Source organism: Watersipora subatra, chromosome 10 (assembly GCF_963576615.1).
Source record: "Watersipora subatra chromosome 10, tzWatSuba1.1, whole genome shotgun sequence".
NCBI lineage: Eukaryota > Metazoa > Bryozoa > Gymnolaemata > Cheilostomatida > Watersiporidae > Watersipora > Watersipora subatra.
This window is the reverse complement of record NC_088717.1, coordinates 31,920,953-31,936,897: the sequence shown is the minus strand read 5'-3', so window position 1 is coordinate 31,936,897 and position 15,945 is coordinate 31,920,953.

The following is a 15,945-nucleotide window of genomic DNA, read 5'->3' as shown; positions in this document are numbered from 1 at the left end:
TGAGGATTGAAATGATAACACTAACATATTCACATCCAACTTGTAGGTGAGGATTGAAATGATAACACTAACATATTCACATTCAACTTGTAGGTGAGGATTGAAATGATAACACTAACATATTCACATCCAACTTGTAGGTGAGGATTGAAATGATAACACTAACATATTCACATTCAACTTGTAGGTGAGGATTGAAATGATAACACTAACATATTCACATTCAACTTGTAGTTGAGGATTGAAATGATAACACTAACATATTCACATTCAACTTGTAGGTGAGGATTGAAATGATAACACTAACATATTCACATTCAACTTGTAGGTGAGGATTGAAATGATAACACTAACATATTCACATCCAACTTGTAGGTGAGGATTGAAATGATAACACTAACATATTCACATTCAACTTGTAGGTGAGGATTGAAATGATAACACTAACATATTCACATTCAACTTGTAGGTGAGGATTGAAATGATAACACTAACATATTCACATTCAACTTGTAGGTGAGGATTGAAATGATAACACTAACATATTCACATTCAACTTGTAGGTGAGGATTGAAATGATAACACTAACATATTCACATTCAACTTGTAGTTGAGGATTGAAATGATAACACTAACATATTCACATTCAACTTGTAGGTGAGGATTGAAATGATAACACTAACATATTCACATTCAACTTGTAGGTGAGGATTGAAATGATAACACTAACATATTCACATTCAACTTGTAGGTGAGGATTAAAATGATAACACTAACATATTCACATCCAACTTGTAGGTGAGGATTGAAATTATAACACTAACATATTCACATTCAACTTGTAAGTGAGGATTAAAATGATAACACTAACATATTCACATCCAATTTGTAGGTGAGGATTAAAATGATAACACTAACATATTCACATCCAATTTGTAGGTGAGGATTGAAATGATAACACTAACATATTCACATTCAACTTGTAGGTGAGGATTGAAATGATAACACTAACATATTCACATTCAACTTGTAGTTGAGGATTGAAATGATAACACTAACATATTCACATCCAACTTGTAGGTGAGGATTGAAATGATAACACTAACATATTCACATTCAACTTGTAGGTGAGGATTGAAATGATAACACTAACATATTCACATCCAACTTGTAGGTGAGGATTGAAATGATAACACTAACATATTCACATCCAACTTGTAGGTGAGGATTGAAATGATAACACTAACATATTCACATTCAACTTGTAGGTGAGGATTGAAATGATAACACTAACATATTCACATTCAACTTGTAGGTGAGGATTGAAATGATAACACTAACATATTCACATTCAACTTGTAGGTGAGGATTGAAATGATAACACTAACATATTCACATTCAACTTGTAGGTGAGGATTGAAATAATAACACTAACATATTCACATTCAACTTGTAGGTGAGGATTGAAATGATAACACTAACATATTCACATTCAACTTGTAGGTGAGGATTGAAATGATAACACTAACATATTCACGTTCAACTTGTAGGTGAGGATTGAAATGATAACACTAACATATTCACATTCAACTTGTAGTTGAGGATTGAAATGATAACACTAACATATTCACATTCAACTTGTAGGTGAGGATTGAAATGATAACACTAACATATTCACATTCAACTTGTAGGTGAGGATTGAAATGATAACACTAACATATTCACATTCAACTTGTAGGTGAGGATTAAAATGATAACACTAACATATTCACATCCAACTTGTAGGTGAGGATTGAAATGATAACACTAACATATTCACATTCAACTTGTAAGTGAGGATTAAAATGATAACACTAACATATTCACATCCAATTTGTAGGTGAGGATTAAAATGATAACACTAACATATTCACATCCAATTTGTAGGTGAGGATTGAAATGATAACACTAACATATTCACATTCAACTTGTAGGTGAGGATTGAAATGATAACACTAACATATTCACATTCAACTTGTAGTTGAGGATTGAAATGATAACACTAACATATTCACATCCAACTTGTAGGTGAGGATTGAAATGATAACACTAACATATTCACATTCAACTTGTAGGCGAGGATTGAAATGATAACACTAACATATTCACATCCAACTTGTAGGTGAGGATTGAAATGATAACACTAGCATATTCACATTCAACTTGTAGGTGAGGATTGAAATGATAACACTAACATATTCACATTCAACTTGTAGTTGAGGATTGAAATGATAACACTAACATATTCACATTCAACTTGTAGGTGAGGATTGAAATGATAACACTAACATATTCACATTCAACTTGTAGGTGAGGATTGAAATGATAACACTAACATATTCACATTCAACTTGTAGGTGAGATTGAAATGATAACACTAACATATTCACATTCAACTTGTAGGTGAGGATTGAAATGATAACACTAACATATTCACATTCAACTTGTAGGTGAGGATTGAAATGATAACACTAACATATTCACATTCAACTTGTAGTTGAGGATTGAAATGATAACACTAACATATTCACATTCAACTTGTAGGTGAGGATTGAAATGATAACACTAACATATTCACATTCAACTTGTAGTTGAGGATTGAAATGATAACACTAACATATTCACATTCAACTTGTAGGTGAGGATTGAAATGATAACACTAACATATTCACATTCAACTTGTAGGTGAAGATTGAAATGATAACACTAACATATTCACATTCAACTTGTAGGTGAGGATTGAAATGATAACACTAACATATTCACATTCAACTTGTAGGTGAGGATTGAAATGATAACACTAACATATTCACATCCAACTTGTAGGTGAGGATTGAAATGATAACACTAACATATTCACATTCAACTTGTAGTTGAGGATTGAAATGATAACACTAACATATTCACATTCAACTTGTAGTTGAGGATTGAAATGATAACACTAACATATTCACATTCAACTTGTAGTTGAGGATTGAAATGATAACACTAACATATTCACATTCAACTTGTAGGTGAGGATTGAAATGATAACACTAACATATTCACATTCAACTTGTAGGTGAGGATTGAAATGATAACACTAACATATTCACATTCAACTTGTAGGTGAGGATTAAAATGATAACACTAACATATTCACATTCAACTTGTAGGTGAGGATTGAAATGATAACACTAACATATTCACATTCAACTTGTAGTTGAGGATTGAAATGATAACACTAACATATTCACATTCAACTTGTAGGTGAGGATTGAAATGATAACACTAACATATTCACATTCAACTTGTAGTTGAGGATTGAAATGATAACACTAACATATTCACATTCAACTTGTAGGTGAGGATTGAAATGATAACACTAACATATTCACATTCAACTTGTAGGTGAGGATTGAAATGATAACACTAACATACTCACATTCAACTTGTAGGTGAGGATTGAAATGATAACACTAACATATTCACATTCAACTTGTAGGTGAGGATTGAAATGATAACACTAACATATTCACATTCAACTTGTAGGTGAGGATTGAAATGATAACACTAACATATTCACATTCAACTTGTAGTTGAGGATTGAAATGATAACACTAACATATTCACATTCAACTTGTAGGTGAGGATTGAAATGATAACACTAACATATTCACATTAACTTGTAGGTGAGGATTAAAATGATAACACTAACATATTCACATCCAACTTGTAGGTGAGGATTGAAATGATAACACTAACATATTCACATTCAACTTGTAGGTGAGGATTGAAATGATAACACTAACATATTCACATTCAACTTGTAGTTGAGGATTGAAATGATAACACTAACATATTCACATTCAACTTGTAGTTGAGGATTGAAATGATAACACTAACATATTCACATTCAACTTGTAGGTGAGGATTGAAATGATAACACTAACATATTCACATTCAACTTGTAGGTGAGGATTGAAATGATAACACTAACATATTCACATTCAACTTGTAGGTGAGGATTAAAATGATAACACTAACATATTCACATCCAACTTGTAGGTGAGGATTGAAATGATAACACTAACATATTCACATTCAACTTGTAGGTGAGGATTGAAATGATAACACTAACATATTCACATTCAACTTGTAGGTGAAGATTGAAATGATAACACTAACATATTCACATTCAACTTGTAGGTGAGGATTGAAATGATAACACTAACATATTCACATCCAATTTGTAGGTGAGGATTGAAATGATAACACTAACATATTCACATTCAACTTGTAGGTGAGGATTGAAATGATAACACTAACATATTCACATTCAACTTGTAGTTGAGGATTGAAATGATAACACTAACATATTCACATTCAACTTGTAGGTGAGGATTGAAATGATAACACTAACATATTCACATTCAACTTGTAGGTGAGGATTGAAATGATAACACTAACATATTCACATTCAACTTGTAGGTGAGGATTAAAATGATAACACTAACATATTCACATCCAACTTGTAGGTGAGGATTGAAATGATAACACTAGCATATTCACATTCAACTTGTAGGTGAGGATTGAAATGATAACACTAACATATTCACATTCAACTTGTAGGTGAGGATTAAAATGATAACACTAACATATTCACATTCAACTTGTAGGTGAGGATTGAAATGATAACACTAACATATTCACATTCAACTTGTAGGTGAGGATTAAAATGATAACACTAACATATTCACATCCAACTTGTAGGTGAGGATTGAAATGATAACACTAACATATTCACATTCAACTTGTAGTTGAGGATTAAAATGATAACACTAACATATTCACATTCAACTTGTAGGTGAGGATTGAAATGATAATACTAACATATTCACATTCAACTTGTAGGTGAGGATTGAAATGATAACACTAACATATTCACATTCAACTTGTAGTTGAGGATTGAAATGATAACACTAACATAATCACATTCAACTTGTAGTTGAGGATTGAAATGATAACACTAACATATTCACATTCAACTTGTAGGTGAGGATTGAAATGATAACACTAACATATTCACATTCAACTTGTAGGTGAGGATTGAAATGATAACACTAACATATTCACATTCAACTTGTAGGTGAGGATTAAAATGATAACACTAACATATTCACATCCAACTTGTAGGTGAGGATTGAAATGATAACACTAGCATATTCACATTCAACTTGTAGGTGAGGATTAAAATGATAACACTAACATATTCACATCCAACTTGTAGGTGAGGATTGAAATGATAACACTAGCATATCCACATTCAACTTGTAGTTGAGGATTGAAATGATAACACTAACATATTCACATCCAACTTGTAGGTGAGGATTGAAATGATAACACTAACATATTCACATTCAACTTGTAGTTGAGGATTGAAATGATAACACTAACATATTCACATCCAACTTGTAGGTGAGGATTGAAATGATAACACTAACATATTCACATTCAACTTGTAGGTGAGGATTGAAATGATAACACTAACATATTCACATCCAACTTGTAGGTGAGGATTGAAATGATAACACTAGCATATTCACATTCAACTTGTAGGTGAGGATTGAAATGGTAACACTAACATATTCACATTCAACTTGTAGGTGAGGATTGAAATGATAACACTAACATATTCACATTCAACTTGTAGGTGAGGATTGAAATGATAACACTAACATATTCACATTCAACTTGTAGTTGAGGATTGAAATGATAACACTAACATTTTCACATCCAACTTGTAGGTGAGGATTGAAATGATAACACTAACATATTCACATTCAACTTGTAGGTGAGGATTGAAATGATAACACTAACATATTCACATTCAACTTGTAGGTGAGGATTGAAATGATAACACTAACATATTCACATTCAACTTGTAAGTGAGGATTAAAATGATAACACTAACATATTCACATTCAACTTGTAGGTGAGGATTAAAATGATAACACTAACATATTCACATCATACTTGTAGGTGAGGATTGAAATGATAACACTAACATATTCACATTCAACTTGTAGTTGAGGATTAAAATGATAACACTAACATATTCACATTCAACTTGTAGGTGAGGATTGAAATGATAACACTAACATATTCACATTCAACTTGTAAGTGAGGATTAAAATGATAACACTAACATATTCACATTCAACTTGTAGGTGAGGATTGAAATGATAACACTAACATATTCACATTCAACTTGTAGGTGAGGATTAAAATGATAACACTAACATATTCACATCCAACTTGTAGGTGAGGATTGAAATGATAACACTAACATATTCACATTCAACTTGTAGTTGAGGATTAAAATGATAACACTAACATATTCACATTCAACTTGTAGGTGAGGATTGAAATGATAACACTAACATATTCACATTCAACTTGTAGGTGAGGATTGAAATGATAACACTAACATATTCACATTCAACTTGTAGGTGAGGATTGAAATGATAACACTAACATATTCACATTCAACTTGTAGTTGAGGATTGAAATGATAACACTAACATATTCACATTCAACTTGTAGGTGAGGATTGAAATGGTAACACTAACATATTCACATTCAACTTGTAGGTGAGGATTGAAATGATAACACTAACATATTCACATTCAACTTGTAGGTGAGGATTAAAATGATAACACTAACATATTCACATCCAACTTGTAGGTGAGGATTGAAATGATAACACTAGCATATTCACATTCAACTTGTAGGTGAGGATTAAAATGATAACACTAACATATTCACATCCAACTTGTAGGTGAGGATTGAAATGATAACACTAGCATATCCACATTCAACTTGTAGTTGAGGATTGAAATGATAACACTAACATATTCACATCCAACTTGTAGGTGAGGATTGAAATGATAACACTAACATATTCACATTCAACTTGTAGTTGAGGATTGAAATGATAACACTAACATATTCACATCCAACTTGTAGGTGAGGATTGAAATGATAACACTAACATATTCACATTCAACTTGTAGGTGAGGATTGAAATGATAACACTAACATATTCACATCCAACTTGTAGGTGAGGATTGAAATGATAACACTAGCATATTCACATTCAACTTGTAGGTGAGGATTGAAATGGTAACACTAACATATTCACATTCAACTTGTAGGTGAGGATTGAAATGATAACACTAACATATTCACATTCAACTTGTAGGTGAGGATTGAAATGATAACACTAACATATTCACATTCAACTTGTAGTTGAGGATTGAAATGATAACACTAACATATTCACATCCAACTTGTAGGTGAGGATTAAAATGATAACACTAACATATTCACATCCAACTTGTAGGTGAGGATTGAAATGATAACACTAGCATATTCACATTCAACTTGTAGGTGAGGATTGAAATGATAACACTAACATATTCACATCCAACTTGTAGGTGAGGATTGAAATGATAACACTAACATATTCACATCCAACTTGTAGGTGAGGATTGAAATGATAACACTAACATATTCACATTCAACTTGTAGTTGAGGATTGAAATCATAAAACTAACATATTCACATTCAACTTGTAGTTGAGGATTGAAATGATAACACTAACATATTCACATTCAACTTGTAGGTGAGGATTGAAATGATAACACTAACATATTCACATTCAACTTGTAGGTGAGGATTAAAATGATAACACTAGCATATTCACATTCAACTTGTAGTTGAGGATTGAAATGATAACACTAACATATTCACATTCAACTTGTAGGTGAGGATTGAAATGATAACACTAGCATATTCACATTCAACTTGTAGTTGAGGATTGAAATGATAACACTAACATATTCACATTCAACTTGTAGGTGAGGATTGAAATGATAACACTAACATATTCACATCCAACTTGTAGGTGAGGATTGAAATGATAACACTAACATATTCACATTCAACTTGTAGGTGAGGATTGAAATGATAACACTAACATATTCACATCCAATTTGTAGGTGAGGATTGAAATGATAACACTAACATATTCACATTCAACTTGTAGGTGAGGATTGAAATGATAACACTAGCATATTCACATTCAACTTGTAGGTGAGGATTGAAATGATAACACTAACATATTCACATCCAATTTGTAGGTGAGGATTGAAATGATAACACTAACATATTCACATTCAACTTGTAGGTGAGGATTGAAATGATAACACTAACATATTCACATTCAACTTGTAGGTGAGGATTGAAATGATAACACTAACATATTCACATCCAACTTGTAGTTGAGGATTGAAATGATAACACTAACATATTCACATTCAACTTGTAGGTGAGGATTGAAATGATAACACTAACATATTCACATTCAACTTGTAGGTGAGGATTGAAATGATAACACTAACATATTCACATCCAACGTGTAGGTGAGGATTGAAATGATAACACTAACATATTCACATTCAACTTGTAGGTGAGGATTGAAATGATAACACTAACATATTCACATTCAACTTGTAGGTGAGGATTGAAATGATAACACTAACATATTCACATTCAACTTGTAGGTGAGGATTGAAATGATAACACTAACATATTCACATTCAACTTGTAGTTGAGGATTGAAATGATAACACTAACATATTCACATTCAACTTGTAGGTGAGGATTGAAATGATAACACTAACATATTCACATTCAACTTTTAGGTGAGGATTAAAATGATAACACTAACATATTCACATCCAATTTGTAGGTGAGGATTAAAATGATAACACTAGCATATTCACATTCAACTTGTAGGTGAGGATTGAAATGATAACACTAACATATTCACATTCAACTTGTAGGTGAGGATTAAAATGATAACACTAACATATTCACATCCAACTTGTAGGTGAGGATTGAAATGATAACACTAACATATTCACATTCAACTTGTAAGTGAGGATTAAAATGATAACACTAACATATTCACATTCAACTTGTAGGTGAGGATTGAAATGATAACACTAACATATTCACATCCAACTTGTAGTTGAGGATTGAAATGATAACACTAACATATTCACATTCAACTTGTAGGTGAGGATTGAAATGATAACACTAACATATTCACATTCAACTTGTAGTTGAGGATTGAAATGATAACACTAACATATTCACATTCAACTTGTAGGTGAGGATTGAAATGATAACACTAACATATTCACATTCAACTTGTAGGTGAGGATTGAAATGATAACACTAACATATTCACATTCAACTTGTAGGTGAGGATTGAAATGATAACACTAACATATTCACATTCAACTTGTAGGTGAGGATTGAAATGATAACACTAACATATTCACATTCAACTTGTAGGTGAGGATTGAAATGATAACACTAACATATTCACATTCAACTTGTAGGTGAGGATTGAAATGATAACACTAACATATTCACATTCAACTTGTAGTTGAGGATTGAAATGATAACACTAACATATTCACATTCAACTTGTAGGTGAGGATTGAAATGATAACACTAACATATTCACATTCAACTTGTAGGTGAGGATTGAAATGATAACACTAACATATTCACATTCAACTTGTAGGTGAGGATTAAAATGATAACACTAACATATTCACATCCAACTTGTAGGTGAGGATTGAAATGATAACACTAACATGTTCACATTCAACTTGTAAGTGAGGATTAAAATGATAACACTAACATATTCACATCCAATTTGTAGGTGAGGATTAAAATGATAACACTAACATATTCACATCCAATTTGTAGGTGAGGATTGAAATGATAACACTAACATATTCACATTCAACTTGTAGGTGAGGATTGAAATGATAACACTAACATATTCACATTCAACTTGTAGTTGAGGATTGAAATGATAACACTAACATATTCACATCCAACTTGTAGGTGAGGATTGAAATGATAACACTAACATATTCACATTCAACTTGTAGGTGAGGATTGAAATGATAACACTAACATATTCACATTCAACTTGTAGTTGAGGATTGAAATGATAACACTAACATATTCACATTCAACTTGTAGGTGAGGATTGAAATGATAACACTAACATATTCACATTCAACTTGTAGGTGAGGATTGAAATGATAACACTAACATATTCACATTCAACTTGTAGGTGAGGATTAAAATGATAACACTAACATATTCACATCCAACTTGTAGGTGAGGATTGAAATGATAACACTAACATATTCACATTCAACTTGTAAGTGAGGATTAAAATGATAACACTAACATATTCACATCCAATTTGTAGGTGAGGATTAAAATGATAACACTAACATATTCACATCCAATTTGTAGGTGAGGATTGAAATGATAACACTAACATATTCACATTCAACTTGTAGGTGAGGATTGAAATGATAACACTAACATATTCACATTCAACTTGTAGTTGAGGATTGAAATGATAACACTAACATATTCACATCCAACTTGTAGGTGAGGATTGAAATGATAACACTAACATATTCACATTCAACTTGTAGGTGAGGATTGAAATGATAACACTAACATATTCACATCCAACTTGTAGGTGAGGATTGAAATGATAACACTAGCATATTCACATTCAACTTGTAGGTGAGGATTGAAATGATAACACTAACATATTCACATTCAACTTGTAGTTGAGGATTGAAATGATAACACTAACATATTCACATTCAACTTGTAGGTGAGGATTGAAATGATAACACTAACATATTCACATTCAACTTGTAGGTGAGGATTGAAATGATAACACTAACATATTCACATTCAACTTGTAGGTGAGGATTGAAATGATAACACTAACATATTCACATTCAACTTGTAGGTGAGGATTGAAATGATAACACTAACATATTCACATTCAACTTGTAGGTGAGGATTGAAATGATAACACTAACATATTCACATTCAACTTGTAGTTGAGGATTGAAATGATAACACTAACATATTCACATTCAACTTGTAGGTGAGGATTGAAATGATAACACTAACATATTCACATTCAACTTGTAGTTGAGGATTGAAATGATAACACTAACATATTCACATTCAACTTGTAGGTGAGGATTGAAATGATAACACTAACATATTCACATTCAACTTGTAGGTGAGGATTGAAATGATAACACTAACATATTCACATTCAACTTGTAGGTGAGGATTGAAATGATAACACTAACATATTCACATTCAACTTGTAGGTGAGGATTAAAATGATAACACTAACATATTCACATCCAACTTGTAGGTGAGGATTGAAATGATAACACTAACATATTCACATTCAACTTGTAGGTGAGGATTGAAATGATAACACTAACATCTTCACATTCAACTTGTAGGTGAGGATTGAAATGATAACACTAACATATTCACATTCAACTTGTAGTTGAGGATTGAAATGATAACACTAACATATTCACATTCAACTTGTAGGTGAGGATTGAAATGATAACACTAACATATTCACATTCAACTTGTAGGTGAGGATTGAAATGATAACACTAACATATTCACATTCAACTTGTAGGTGAGGATTGAAATGATAACACTAACATATTCACATTCAACTTGTAGGTGAGGATTGAAATGATAACACTAACATATTCACATCCAACTTTGTAGGTGAGGATTGAAATGATAACACTAACATATTCACATTCAACTTGTAGGTGAGGATTGAAATGATAACACTAACATATTCACATTCAACTTGTAGTTGAGGATTGAAATGATAACACTAACATATTCACATTCAACTTGTAGGTGAGGATTGAAATGATAACACTAACATATTCACATTCAACTTGTAGGTGAGGATTGAAATGATAACACTAACATATTCACATTCAACTTGTAGGTGAGGATTAAAATGATAACACTAACATATTCACATTCAACTTGTAGGTGAGGATTGAAATGATAACACTAGCATATTCACATTCAACTTGTAGGTGAGGATTGAAATGATAACACTAACATATTCACATTCAACTTGTAGTGAGGATTGAAATGATAACACTAACATATTCACATTCAACTTGTAGTGAGGATTAAAATGATAACACTAACATATTCACATTCAACTTGTAGGTGAGGATTGAAATGATAACACTAACATATTCACATTCAACTTGTAGGTGAGGATTAAAATGATAACACTAACATATTCACATCCAACTTGTAGGTGAGGATTGAAATGATAACACTAACATATTCACATTCAACTTGTAGTTGAGGATTAAATGATAACACTAACATATTCACATTCAACTTGTAGGTGAGGATTGAAATGATAACACTAACATATTCACATTCAACTTGTAGGTGAGGATTGAAATGATAACACTAACATATTCACATTCAACTTGTAGGTGAGGATTGAAATGATAACACTAACATATTCACATTCAACTTGTAGTTGAGGATTGAAATGATAACACTAACATATTCACATTCAACTTGTAGGTGAGGATTAAAATGATAACACTAACATATTCACATCCAACTTGTAGGCGAGGATTGAAATGATAACACTAGCATATCCACATTCAACTTGTAGTTGAGGATTGAAATGATAACACTAACATATTCACATCCAACTTGTAGGTGAGGATTGAAATGATAACACTAACATATTCACATTCAACTTGTAGTTGAGGATTGAAATGATAACACTAACATATTCACATCCAACTTGTAGGTGAGGATTGAAATGATAACACTAACATATTCACATTCAACTTGTAGGTGAGGATTGAAATGATAACACTAACATATTCACATCCAACTTGTAGGTGAGGATTGAAATGATAACACTAAGCATATTCACATTCAACTTGTAGGTGAGGATTGAAATGATAACACTAACATATTCACATTCAACTTGTAGTTGAGGATTAAAATGATAACACTAACATATTCACATTCAACTTGTAGGTGAGGATTGAAATGATAACACTAACATATTCACATTCAATTTGTAGTTGAGGATTGAAATGATAACACTAACATATTCACATCCAACTTGTAGGTGAGGATTGAAATGATAACACTAACATATTCACATCCAACTTGTAGGTGAGGATTAAATGATAACACTAACATATTCACATCCAACTTGTAGGTGAGGATTGAAATGATAACACTAGCATATTCACATTCAACTTGTAGGTGAGGATTGAAATGATAACACTAACATATTCACATCCAACTTGTAGGTGAGGATTGAAATGATAACACTAACATATTCACATCCAACTTGTAGGTGAGGATTGAAATGATAACACTAACATATTCACATTCAACTTGTAGTTGAGGATTGAAATGATAACACTAACATATTCACATTCAACTTGTAGTTGAGGATTGAAATGATAACACTAACATATTCACATTCAACTTGTAGGTGAGGATTGAAATGATAACACTAACATATTCACATTCAACTTGTAGGTGAGGATTGAAATGATAACACTAGCATATTCACATTCAACTTGTAGTTGAGGATTGAAATGATAACACTAACATATTCACATTCAACTTGTAGGTGAGGATTGAAATGATAACACTAGCATATTCACATTCAACTTGTAGTTGAGGATTGAAATGATAACACTAACATATTCACATTCAACTTGTAGGTGAGGATTGAAATGATAACACTAACATATTCACATCCAGCTTGTAGGTGAGGATTGAAATGATAACACTAACATATTCACATTCAACTTGTAGGTGAGGATTGAAATGATAACACTAACATATTCACATCCAACTTTGTAGGTGAGGATTGAAATGATAACACTAACATATTCACATTCAACTTGTAGGTGAGGATTGAAATGATAACACTAACATATTCACATTCAACTTGTAGGTGAGGATTGAAATGATAACACTAACATATTCACATCCAACTTGTAGGTGAGGATTGAAATGATAACACTAACATATTCACATTCAACTTGTAGGTGAGGATTGAAATGATAACACTAACATATTCACATTCAACTTGTAGGTGAGGATTGAAATGATAACACTAACATATTCACATCCAACTTGTAGTTGAGGATTGAAATGATAACACTAACATATTCACATTCAACTTGTAGGTGAGGATTGAAATGATAACACTAACATATTCACATTCAACTTGTAGTTGAGGATTGAAATGATAACACTAACATATTCACATCCAACTTGTAGTTGAGGATTGAAATGATAACACTAACATATTCACATCCAACTTGTAGGTGAGGATTGAAATGATAACACTAACATATTCACATTCAACTTGTAGGTGAGGATTGAAATGATAACACTAACATATTCACATCCAACTTGTAGGTGAGGATTGAAATGATAACACTAACATATTCACATTCAACTTGTAGGTGAGGATTGAAATGATAACACTAACATATTCACATTCAACTTGTAGGTGAGGATTGAAATGATAACACTAACATATTCACATTCAACTTGTAGGTGAGGATTGAAATGATAACACTAACATATTCACATTCAACTTGTAGTTGAGGATTGAAATGATAACACTAACATATTCACATTCAACTTGTAGTTGAGGATTGAAATGATAACACTAACATATTCACATTCAACTTGTAGGTGAGGATTGAAATGATAACACTAACATATTCACATTCAACTTGTAGTTGAGGATTGAAATGATAACACTAGCATATTCACATTCAACTTGTAGTTGAGGATTGAAATGATAACACTAACATATTCACATCCAACTTGTAGGTGAGGATTGAAATGATAACACTAACATATTCACATCAACTTGTAGTTGAGGATTGAAATGATAACACTAACATATTCACATTCAACTTGTAGGTGAGGATTGAAATGATAACACTAACATATTCACATTCAACTTGTAGGTGAGGATTGAAATGATAACACTAACATATTCACATTCAACTTGTAGTTGAGGATTGAAATGATAACACTAACATATTCACATTCAACTTGTAGGTGAGGATTGAAATGATAACACTAGCATATTCACATTCAACTTGTAGTTGAGGATTGAAATGATAACACTAACATATTCACATCCAACTTGTAGGTGAGGATTGAAATGATAACACTAACATATTCACATTCAACTTGTAGTTGAGGATTGAAATGATAACACTAACATATTCACATTCAACTTGTAGGTGAGGATTGAAATGATAACACTAGCATATTCACATTCAACTTGTAGGTGAGGATTGAAATGATAACACTAACATATTCACATTCAACTTGTAGGTGAGGATTGAAATGATAACACTAACATATTCACATTCAACTTGTAGGTGAGGATTGAAATGATAACACTAACATATTCACATTCAACTTGTAGTTGAGGATTGAAATGATAAACACTAACATATTCACATTCAACTTGTAGGTGAGGATTGAAATGATAACACTAACATATTCACATTCCAACTTGTAGGTGAGGATTGAAATGATAACACTAACATATTCACATTCAACTTGTAGTTGAGGATTGAAATGATAACACTAACATATTCACATTCAACTTGTAGTTGAGGATTGAAATGATAACACTAACATATTCACATTCAACTTGTAGTTGGAGGATTGAAATGATAACACTAACATATTCACATCCAACTTGTAGGTGAGGATTGAAATGATAACACTAACATATTCACATTCAACTTGTAGTTGAGGATTGAAATGATAACACTAACATATTCACATTCAACTTGTAGGTGAGGATTGAAATGATAACACTAACATATTCACATTCAACTTGTAGTTGAGGATTGAAAT